This window comes from Lutra lutra, chromosome 15 (genome assembly GCF_902655055.1).
Source record: "Lutra lutra chromosome 15, mLutLut1.2, whole genome shotgun sequence".
NCBI classification, from domain to species: Eukaryota; Metazoa; Chordata; class Mammalia; order Carnivora; family Mustelidae; genus Lutra; species Lutra lutra.
Genome location: NC_062292.1, coordinates 13,102,931 through 13,115,184, shown reverse-complemented (window position 1 = coordinate 13,115,184; position 12,254 = coordinate 13,102,931). Strand labels below are relative to the sequence as shown.

General features: G+C 36.1%; 1 protein-coding gene across 1 annotated transcript in view; it reads right to left on the bottom strand.

Moving 5' to 3' along the window:
• PPP2R5A (protein phosphatase 2 regulatory subunit B'alpha) overlaps positions 1-12,254 on the bottom strand; it is a 61,436-nt gene that overhangs the window by 31,776 nt on the left and 17,406 nt on the right. The window lies entirely within an intron of this gene.

Sequence of the window (12,254 nt, the reverse complement as noted above, 5' to 3'; positions counted from 1 at the left end):
CTATAAATAAAAACAAAGAAAAACTTAGAAATAACCTACTCAGAAACTACCTTTAATATGTTTATTAATTTATTAGAAGCTGTTCATACACATAAAGCTTCTCTCAAAAATCTAGTGGGGAAAATAAAAATCTACTGAAAAATTCATCCATCTAATCTCATCATTCATGCCAGAAACCAGAAAACATAATGGACTTTTACTCCTTTCTCACTACCCATAATCAACAATTAAATGTTACTGATTCTGTTTAACATATCTGGACTCTATCCTTTTCTTGTCATTCCCACTGCCCTTTTAATGCCCTTCGTCATCATCTAGAATACAAAAGTGATACCCTAACTGCTCCTCTTGCCTGTTTCCATAACTACTACAACTCCTGATTTATCTTCTAAACAATCTTAAAAGCTAAATCTTGCTAAAAGGAGAAATCAATCTGGTCACAATAATGATCCTCCAAAAATTACAAATTGAAGCTCAAACTCTCAGGATTGTATACAAAATTCAGCTGTCTACTGTCAACAATCATCTCTTAACACTTTCCAGCACGTACCCTCACTTTGGTTAAACAATATTCCCTGCAACTTGTGAATATTTTACAGTTTCTTCTGCCTAGAATGCCCTTTCCCCCCACATTCCTACCCTGGGAACTCTACCCATTTATTACATTTCAGCAGAAACATATTCCCCTCAGAAACTCTAAGACACTAAGGCTAATTGGTTAATCCACTTTTATCTAAGTGTACCTTAGGTGTGTATCTCTACGATAACATTTATTGTGCTACATTATATGGCAATTATTGTTTTACAAGTACAACACTCCTAAACTATGAGGCCTCTACAGACAAGAAACAAGTGTGATCTTTATAACTATCTCTGGGTCTCTCTCTCCCTCCCCACCACCTCACATCTAGCACAGTGCCTGGCACATAACAGACATTCAGTAAATGTTTATTGTTTTACCCTCTACTTATTACAAAAATATGGGCACACTATATTGATTTGATTCTAACAAATGTATTAAATCCTTTTGTTTCCAACACCTGAAAAACAACTTCAATTTTGAACTTTCACGTCTATAAACAAGGACCTTCAATTAGCCCAATTATTTAAATTTACTGACAATTGAAATTAAATTTTAAAAAGTCATGTAGATGTCTACTACACTGATACTTAGTTTGAAGAAGCATAAGATGAATACCTCTGCTTTTTGTAAGCTTCCCAATTATGCTAAATTTATTAGATTGGGTATGTGTTATAACTACAGAAGGGATGATTATTTGAGTTATAAGAATCCTTCTCAACTCATACTGTACAGAAAATCCCCACAAGTTTTCTCAGTTAGTGATACCTTTTTCTGTTTATAAAGATATCTATATCCTCATTATATAATCTTATATCTTTATTATAACATATATTAGATTTTCATACATAATTAAATTCCATTATAGTGATGGAGAATATAGGGGAAATAAGTGCCATACCTTTACAAGCTAACTCAGTTCTAACAGTTTTAAAACATTTTTAAGCTATTTTTTCCTTATGCTAAAAGCAATACAAACTCATACAAGAGTCCGTTTTAGACCTAATTCTCTTCTTCCTCCTGCTACCCACTCAACATGAAATCACTGCTTTTCTTGTTCTCCAAAGGCCATGCGTTTGCTCAAATTCTTTTCCCTACGTGAAATACCTTACCAGATTTCTTCCCCTATGTTTCCAAATCCTACTCACCCTCTAAGAATAAAAAAATCTCACATTCTCCACAAAATTTCCCTTAAGTAGTAAGTCAGGATACAGTGATCCCTCCCTTCTCTGAACATCTACAGATGTTTGAGACTCACAGTCTCAAACATACTGCTGAGTATGCATTATCTTCAAGCTTGTATTTAACAAATATTTCTTTTTTTACACACCAAAAGATTTCAGGTTCCTCAAAGGCAAGGATCATTCACTGAACAAGGTTCCTTCTTATTTCTTTTACATCTAGTGTAGGGTATATAAAGAGTCAAGAAATATACATTTGATGTTTGAAAAAACTTTTAAATTTGAGGAATAAAGATTATGCACTAAAAAACAGGCTATAGAATAAGTTCAAATTGGGTTGGATATCGAAAGTGGCAGGGATAGTAAATTATTACATCATATCCATGCTTAAGAATGTAGAACAATGACTATTTTTATCAATGACCATTTTTAAAACCATTTTTATTGATGGTAGTTTTAAAGACAATTAAAAGACAATTACGGTTTTCATCAAGAAGTTATTAACTATTTTGCACTTGTAGATGTTTATTATGTCCCAACTCTTAGGGTTGGGACACACAATTTGTTGAAACTGAAATCTGAAACACAATTTATTCTGAATTTTCTCATAAGAAAAAAAGAAAAGCAAAAAATACATTTTTTTTTTTTTTTTGCAAAAATACAAAAAATACATTTGAAAAAAGATCAGACTATATTCTGGCTATATTTCATATATATGAATAACAACTTGTGAGAAAAAGAAGGCATAATAATTCTCTTTGTTAAATACAGAAAGGACTGACAAAATCTACATTGGCCACTTCATACTTCACCATTATAAGAATACTTGCAAATGAAGTCTGTTTTCTCAATGATATTTCAGTTTGGCAATGTCTAATATTTACGCAGTAATGTCACATATTGTTCTGACTTGGTCATTTTTAGTGGGCTAATATTAATTATCCGTTTGCCATTTTTTTTTTAAGATTTTATTTATTTATTTGACAGAGAGAGATCACAAGCAGGCAGAGAGGCAGGCGGGGGTGGGGGGGAAGCAGGCTCCCTGCTGAGCAGAGAGCCTGATGCGGGGCTTGATCCCAGGACCCTAAGATCATGACCTGAGCCAAAGGCAGAGGCTTACCCCACTGAGCCACCCAGGTGTCCCCCATTTGCCATTTTCAATGTGGATACTGTCCGTTCCAGTTCCTATGGTGATAGCTTCTTTGCCAGGGATTCTCTATCTGAAATATCCACTGGTGTTTTCTACCAGAAGTTCACTTAGTGGTTTAAAAATAAAATCACCCATGGAAACATGTAAGTTCACAAGAAAAAATAAGAACACCTTATAGTACCTTATCATACAGCAAGTGGAATGGTGGATACACACAGTGTAACTGTTTTTGCATCATCCCCTGAGTACAACACAGTATTTGCTTAGTCACCTTAAAATTAATTACCAGAAGAGACCCCAAATTTTTGCTGGAGCAGTTTAAATCAGGTCTTCTTGAAATGATGATGTGTATCTAAATAAAACGGATTGTTAATTTCTTCTAAAATGTATAAATAAATCAGGAACAAATAAAGGATGAGTATTTAAAATCCTAGTGACTGCCATTTAAATGAAGAGAAAAACCCAGTCCTGTCATAAACTTATAAGTATATTTTGACCTCCCTAAGTATTTACTTGAGAGCAATTTAGACCAGCAATTTTTACCAGTAATTATTATCACAGTGTATCATATTCAACAATTTTAAACGCCTTAAGTCTTTAAAATTCCTCAAGGAAATTTGATTACAACTTAAAAATATTATGATCTGAAATACGAATTTACATTATCTCTTCAAGACATCAGAGCTAAGAATTTATTAAAGTGCTCTTCTAGAAAACATTACTAAATCCCCAACATGGGAACAATGGAAAATACAAGAAAAACTGCACAAATAATTATCTAAAAAACAGATGTGCAGCATTGCTTTGCAAAATACATAATTGATTTAAACTTGAAGATGAGTTTTTCTTTTTTTTTTTTTAAAGATTTTATTTATTTATTTGACAGACAGAGATCACAAGGAGGCAGAGAGGCAGGCAGAGAGAGAGGAAGGGAAGCAGGCTCCCTGCTGAGCAGAGAGCCCGATGCGGGACTCGATCCCAGGACCCTGAGATCATGACCTGAGCCGAAGGCAGCGGCTTAACCCACTGAGCCACCCAGGCGCCCCTGAAGATGAGTTTTTCAAATGTATCTTAACTGTCTTCTATTTTTTCAAGACTAAAATTTGATACCACTAAAAAATTCTCACTACTGTAGGAATCCCTGCATTTTCTTAGGCAGAAGGAATATCAAGACAGGAAAGTGAGACATTTCATCTTTGAAGATTAACACAACCTTTTAAACTCACAAAAGCCGTGGGGCGCCTGGGTGGTGCAGCTGGTTGAGCACCCAAGTCTTGGTTTCATCTCTTGGTTTCGGCTCAGGTCATGATCTCAGAGTTGTTAGACCCTGTGTGGGGAGTTTACTTGAGATGCTTTCCCTTCCTCCGCCCCTCCAGCCTGTACATGCTCCCTCACACTTGCTCTCTAAAATAAACAAATCTTAAAACAAACAAACAAACAAAACCCCACAGAAACCTCACAAAAGTCCTGTTAGGTTTCCCTACTTACCACTAATTTGTTTTTCATTACGCAGTGTGAATATGTATCTGGCTCACATTTTAAGGAACTGCTCTATAGAACTGTTTCTCAAGGTGGGAATTGCAACCCACTGGTGGGTAGTAAGTCATTTTAGTGTGTCATGACCAGAATTTTAAAATATATATAAAATATCAACATGTTGCGGGGCTCCTGGGTGGCTCAGTTAGTTAAATATCTGACTCTTGGTTTGGCTCAGATCAGGATCTCATGGGTCCCTGAGATCAAGCACCTCATCCCCACCTCCAGGCTCCTGTGCAGGGGGAATATGCTTGAAGATTCTCTCTCACTGCCCCTCCCTCCACTCCCACATGTGTACTCTTCTCTCTCTTTCTCAAATAAATCTTTAACAAAATTAATGTGTTGCATCTATATGAGTACAATGTGTTTATGAAATGCATTTATTATAGTTTGCAGTCAAAAAGCCTGACAGCCACTGCTTTACAATAAGTACTATTAGAGCCCACACTATGTATGTCCAATATCACAATACAAATCTGTAATGAAAATGGGATTCAAATCACTTAGAATGCAAGAACAAGTATAAGACTATAGTCTTTGAAATATCAACTGTTCCTCTAATAGCTGTATTCTAAATCCTTACCCACGTAGAGATTCACAATGCATATTAGAAATGACAAATTTATCTCTTCCCCTTCACTCTAAATAAGACTAAACAGAAAGAATATAGGTGTGTGTGTGTGTAACACTAAAATAACAAAGAGAATGTTCACTAATATTAATAGAAAGTAAAGGATCACAGGCATTAAAGGAAGACCTCGAAACATGAAAGAAAGCTAAATAAACAGGAAAAAAAAAAAAAAAAGACCCCAAAGGATTAATTTAGCATATCACTTTGAAATTTCAGATGCCCGGGAATAGACTAAAAGCTTTCAGATTAAAACAAAACAAAACAAAAAGACCATTGGAAAAGAAAAAAATAAGGTAACTTGCGACATCCTAGTGTGCATATACAGAAGGTTAATACATAATAGAGTTGGGTTTTTAAAAATGTCAGTAGTGAATTTTCATTCAAAAAATTATGCTAGGACCACTGATAATTCATAGGGAAAAAAAATTAGATCCCTCCCTCACACCATTTATAAAAATTAATTCCAACCAGAGAACTAAAAGACCAAATGTGAATAGGAAAACTATAAAATATTTCATTTTATAATCAACTCTGGACTGGCATCCAGAATGCACAAAAGAACATCTATAAGTCAATAAGAAAAAGACAAATCTATAGAAAAGGAGACATGAAACATAAATGACCAATAAATATGAAAATACATCCAACCACACTGGAAAGCAGAAAAGTATGTAAAAACCATACATACGAATTTATGTATGAAATGCCATTCTATCACATCATACCTATTGCAGAAGAATGACAGAAAGTGTGGGCAACATTTATGCTTCCACCAGACAAGTATTCCCCCTGTAAACTATTAAAAACTGGACAAAATATGTGAAATAACTACTCTCAGATGTTTGAAAATGGGCAATATGGGACTGTGATCCCTGAAAGGAGGAAAACAGAGAAGGCCTGCAATCATACCAGCTCTCTGTTAGCACTTTCCAGACTGTACCATAAGGAGAAGCCTCATAATAGCAAGCAGCCTTACTGAGCCAGAAGTGGAGATCAGGGTTAATCAGGTGGCTGGAATTTAAACATTAAAGTACTAGAGAGAAAGGAATTAATAGAGAAGGAATTTCTATTTTCCTATTTAAGTGATGATAAAACTGCTATACAGCAAGTCTTTTTAAAAAAATTTTTTAAGAGTGAGCGAGAGTGAGTGAGGACACACGCACATGCATTGGTGGTGGGAGGGACAGAGACAGAAAAATTCCAAGTAGACTTCATGCTGTCTGTGGAGTCTGATTTGAGGCTCAATCTCAGAACCCCAAGATCATGACCTGAACCAAAATAAAGAGTCAGAAGCTTAACTGACTGAGCCACCCAGCACCCAGAAAGTCATTTTTTTAATATAAAACCAACCTTGGATTCTGGCATGAATCCTTTGTAATCATGATGTATTAGCCTATTTATATGTGGCTAAATTCAATTTATTATTCTGTATAACATTTTTATATCTAAGTTTATAAGGGATATTGGTCTTTAACTTCATTTTCTTAAAATGTCCTTGACAGGGTTTTTAATAATTTAATTAAATAGGTATAGGAATTGCCCAGATTTTTGTTTCTTTCTGTGTCAGTTTCAGAAAGCTATTTATTTCAAGGGATTTTCCTAATTCCTTTTTCAAATTTATTGGCATGATTATATACTTGAAAGCTATAAATACCTAGGTAAGAGTAGGTACTAATTATTACTACAAAACAAGCTAAAATTTTAACCACAGGAAGTACAACTTCTAGCAAGACAAGGTAAAAAGCTCCACCAGAACTGCTGCCCAGGGAAACAGATGAAAATTATTATTATTATTTTTTAAAGATTTTATTTATTTGAGAGAGATCACAAGTAGGCAGAGAGGCAGGCAGAGAGAGGAAGGGAAGCAGACTCCCTGCTGAGCAGAGAGCCCGATGCGGGGCTCAATCCCAGGTCCCTGGGATCATGACCTGAGCCGAAGGCAGAGGCTTTAACCCACTGAGCCACCCAGGCACCCCAGATGAAAATTATTTTTAACACAAACTTTGAAAGCCTCTAGAAATGGTCCTAAGACAAACAGCAAATGAGGAAACATCTAAGAATACTTATGAAAATTTGTTAAGAGCAATAAGAATGTGTGTTTTTGAACAAAGCTACCTGCCTCTCTCCTCCCAGCTTAGCTAAGCAGAAACTCCACTCCACTAGCCAAGAACACAAAGATCCCTCTACCACTAGCTCCCTGTCAGATAGCATTCTTCAAGTAAGGAACATGATTTTGGCATTTCTCACCCTGCCCACAGCTATCTATTACTGAGACTAAGTTCTGGGTCAGTGGAGTTAAGAGGGACTCCCTTCTTTTGCCCAACTCATGGGACAGAGGCTCTAATTGGTACAGCACCACTGAGAATACTGGGGCTGCCATTACCTTAGTCCTGATCTATAAAGGTGGTGGTTCCATGATGGAAGAGGTAAGCCAAAAGATCCAAAAAGATCTCAAGCTATCGCTGCCTTTCCATCTCCTGCTCAGCTCCTGAAGCAGGGTGTCACCCAGGGAGAAACATGCCATTATCCCTATCATCACCCAACTCTGGAGCCCTAACTCAGAAATTTTGCCTGGGGTGAGGAGCAAGCCATAAAACAGCTATTAAGTCTCTTCCCAAAGGAACTGACTTTTTTTTTTTAACAGAGCATAGAGAAGTTCAAAGTTAAGGGTGCTCTCAAAAAAAAGTGGGAGTTGTGGTGAAAGGCAATCGGAAAATATGTAGATTCAATGAGGAAACAGGTTTTAGCCAGCTAGTTTGCAGGAGACTACCAGGGAAAGAAACAGCTTGGAGAAGCCCTCCTGGTGTCAGAACAAGTATCAGACACTGACCTCAGGAACTATTCCTTCAAAGGAGCCTGAATTTGACTGGATTAGTCAGAAAAAAATCAGAACAATTTATGTCCCAGAGCACTGGTGGAAGTCACTGGAGTTTAAAGTTGGGGGTGTAGTTAGGAAAACATAAAGAGAGCCCTGTCCAAAGCATCTGTCATTTCAGAGTGCCTACTAGCATGCCTAAAGCTGCACCTCTCTGAAGAACATTAAACCAGTCACTAAACAAACAAATAACACCACCTCTGAGAGGTAGGACCAGTACCCAGTACTCTGTTGCTATAATACATTAAAATACATTATCTAAGGGTGCCTGGGTGGCTCAGTGGGTTAAGCCTCTGCCTTCCGCTCAGGTCATGATCTCAGGGTCCCAGGATGGAGTCCCGCATCGGGCTCTCTGCTAGGCAGGGAGCCTGCTTCCTTCTCTCTCTGTCTGCCTCTCTGCCTACTTGTGATCTCTGTCAAATAAATAAATAAAATCTTTTAAAAAATAAAATAAAATACATTATCTAAAATGTTCAGTTTACAACAAAAAATATTATAAGATACACAAAGAAACAGGAAACTATGTCCCATATACAAAGGGGAAAAAAAAGGAGGCAACAGAAACTGCCTGTGAGAGCAACTAACAGAAAACGACTTCAAAATGGCCATTATATATATTCAAAGAACTAAAGGTAACCATAACTAATGAAGTAAAGAAGATGTGGTAATGTTACATCAAATAGAGGATATAGACAAAGAGACTGAATTAACTACAACAACAACAAACCAGAGAGAAACATGAAAATTCTGCATTAAAAAGTACAATAACAAAATGAGAAACTCTCTAGGATTCAACAGTAGATGTGAAATGTCAGAAGAAAAAATTAGGGAAGTTTGAAGATAAACTAAAAGAGATTATGAAATCTGATTAGAGTAAAAAAGGTGAATAAAAATGAACAAAACTTCTGAGATTTGTGCAACACCATATAGCATACCACATGCATGTAGGAGGAGTACCAAAGGACAAGGAAAAAAAAAAGAGAAGAAATAATGACTGAAAACTTCCCAAATTTACTGAGTAACACTAATCTACATGCCCAGAAAGCTCAACAAACTCTAACAAAGAAAAATTCAAGGAGATTTCCAGCTACACCATAATAAAAGTGCTGAAAGTCAAAAGACAAGGAGAAAATCTTGAAAGCAGGAAAAGAAAAACAACTAGTTACTTACAAGAGCTAAGATTAACAGCTGACTTCTCAGCAGAAATAGCAGAAGCTAGAAAACATACTCAAACTGCTCAAAACAAACAAAAAAAAACACCCCACAATATAACAAAAAAAATGTCACCAAAAAATCCTATATCCATCAAAACTATCGTTCAAAAATTAAGGTGAAATAAAGACATTCCCAAATAAACAAAAACTAAAAGGCTACACAGTCTGCCTTATAAGAAACACTAAAAGAATTCCATCAGGTTGGGAGCCTGGGTGGCTCAGTGGGTTAAGCCGCTGCCTTCAGCTCAGGTCATGATCTCAGGGTCCTGGGATCGAATCCCACATCGGGCTCTCTGCTCAGCAGGGAACCTGCTTCCCTTCCTCTCTCTCTGCCTGCCTCTCTGCCTACTTGTGATCTCTCTCTGTCAAATAAATAAATAAAATCTTAAAAAAAAAAAAAAAAGAATTCCATCAGGTTGAAAGCAAGTGACCACCGAAAGTAATTCAAATCCATACACAAAAAACAGCTCCACTAAAGTTAATTATGTAATTATAAAAGGCAGTATTAATGCATATATTTCCTTTTTTCTTTTAAGGGATTTAAAAAAACCCTACTGGGGCGCCTGGGTGGCTCAGTGGGTTAAAGCCTCTGCCTTCGGCTCAGGTCATGATCCCAGAGTCCTGGGATCGAGTCCCGCATCGGGCTCTCTGCTCAGCAGGGAGCCTGCTTTCTCCTCTCTCTCCCTCTGCCTGCCTCTCTGCCTACTTGTGATCTCTGTCTGTCAAAAAAAAAAAAAAAATCTTAAAAAAATTAAAAAATTAAAAAATTTTAAAAAATAATAAAAAAATTAAAAAACCCTACTATATAAAGTAATATATACATACATGTACAGATACACATATATATACAGATATATTTTTAAATATATTTACAGATAGATATGGATATTGATATGTTACACATATACTTACAGATATATATATATACACAGACTTATATATATATACACATTATAGGTATGCATAAATATAAATATAAAATGATGTTAGGTCATTACCATATAGAAACGTAATACATTTGCCAATAACAGCACAAAGGAGGTGGGTGGGAGCAAAACTGTACTAGGTTAAAGAAATAACTACTGATGGTAAAGTATTAACTACAACAATGTACTGTTGGGTCTAGAACATTAATAAATATAACTAAATAACAATAATGCCTTAAAAAGGGAGAAAAGGAAATAAAGGAATATAAAAGCAATGTTTCTGTATCTCACCAGCACTAAGCTAATATAAATCTGAAGTCGATTCTATTAATATGTATATGATAAGCCCAAAAACAACCATTAAAAATAAACTCAAAAAGATGTAGTTTAAAAAAAAAATCATTAAACAAACTTAAATGCTGCTTTGAAAAATATTCACCTAATACTAAAGAAAGCAGAAAAGGAAAAATATAGCCCAAAGACATGAGACATAGAAAAAAGAAAGTAAAATGGCAGGCATACATCCCACTATATCAACAAATAACATTAAATATAAATGGGTTAAACAATCCAATCAAAAGGCAGATACTTCAGACTGAATTTAAAGAGACCTAACTACATGCTGTCTCTAAAATATAAGCCATAGATTCAAAGACACAAATAGACTGAAAGTAAAATGATGGGAAGTGATATATCATGCAAACAAACACAAGTCTAGAGTGGTATACCTCTATCAGATAAACAGATTTTAAAACAACAACAAAAAATTTATTAGAGATAATCATTTTATGATAAAAGGGTCAATTCATGAATAAGATGTGACAATTAAAAAAATTTGTGCACCAAGAGTTCCAAAATATATGAAGCAAAAACAAAAGTGAAGAAAGAAATGCATACTTCAACAATAACAGTTGGAGACTTCAATATCTTTTTTTTTTTTTTTGGAAAAGGATTCTTTTATTAGTCAACTGCTTTTACAATGTATGGCTAAATTTGTGAAACTGTTTTATATACATCAATTTCTCTTGAATGCACTCAGAGTCAACTAATGGTACTGAACATTCATTATATATCAGTCACCAAGCTAGAAGTTCTCACAGGAAAATGTTTCTGAATCACAATAACTTTGGAGACAAGTTCCTTTCTTCAGTAGTTCCATTTTGCAGATTAGGAAACCATGGTTCAGAGATATTTAAGGAACTCATCGTTGTAGGACCGGCCATGCCTTTGTCTCCACTGTACCAGCACTATCTGGGCGATGACCAGGGTGCAGAGGAAGATCAAGATCATCTCCACGTGCATGGACTCATGGCCCCGGTGCGTCTTGTGTATCCTCTCCTGCTGCAGGTTCCACTCATCATCCGCAGAAAGCTTTGTGTGAGATATCTGCTCGTGCTGCGGAGGCGCCTCCAGCACCGGCGCCGCCTTGCGCACCGCGGCCCCCGCGGCCATACCTCCGCCGCGGCGCCCGCCCGGGGCCGCGCAGTCCCTCGCTACTAGCGGGCGGGGAAGGGTCTCCTGGAGTCCCAATATCTCATTTTTAATAGTGGATAGAACAACTAGACAGAAGATCAAGGAAATATAAGATTTAACACTATAAATCAACTAGACCTAACACAATTCTATAGAACACCATAGAACTTATATTTACTATAGAATACCCCACCCAACATCAGCAGAATATATATTCTCAAGGGCACATGGAAGTCTCCAGGACAGACCATATGCCAGGTCATAAAATCAACCTCAAAAAATTTAAAAACATAAATACTACAAATTATGTCCTCTGACCATGGTAGAATGAAATTATAAATCAGTAACAGAAAACAAACTGGGAAACTCACAAATATGTAGAAATTAAACCACAGACACTCCTAAATAATGTATCAAAGAAGGTATCAAAGGAAAATCAGGAAATACTTTGGGACAAATGAAAATGAAGACACAACATACCAAAACAAATGGGATGTAGCTAAAGCAGATTAGAAGGGAATTTGTAGCTGTAAATACCTACAGAAGAACAAATAAAGACATCAAATAAATAACCTAACTTCTGCATTTTCAAGTGATCCAGAATAGCCAAAACAATCTTGAAAAAGAAGAACAAAGTAAGAAGACTCATACTTCTCCATTTCAAAATGTACTACAAAGCAATAGTATT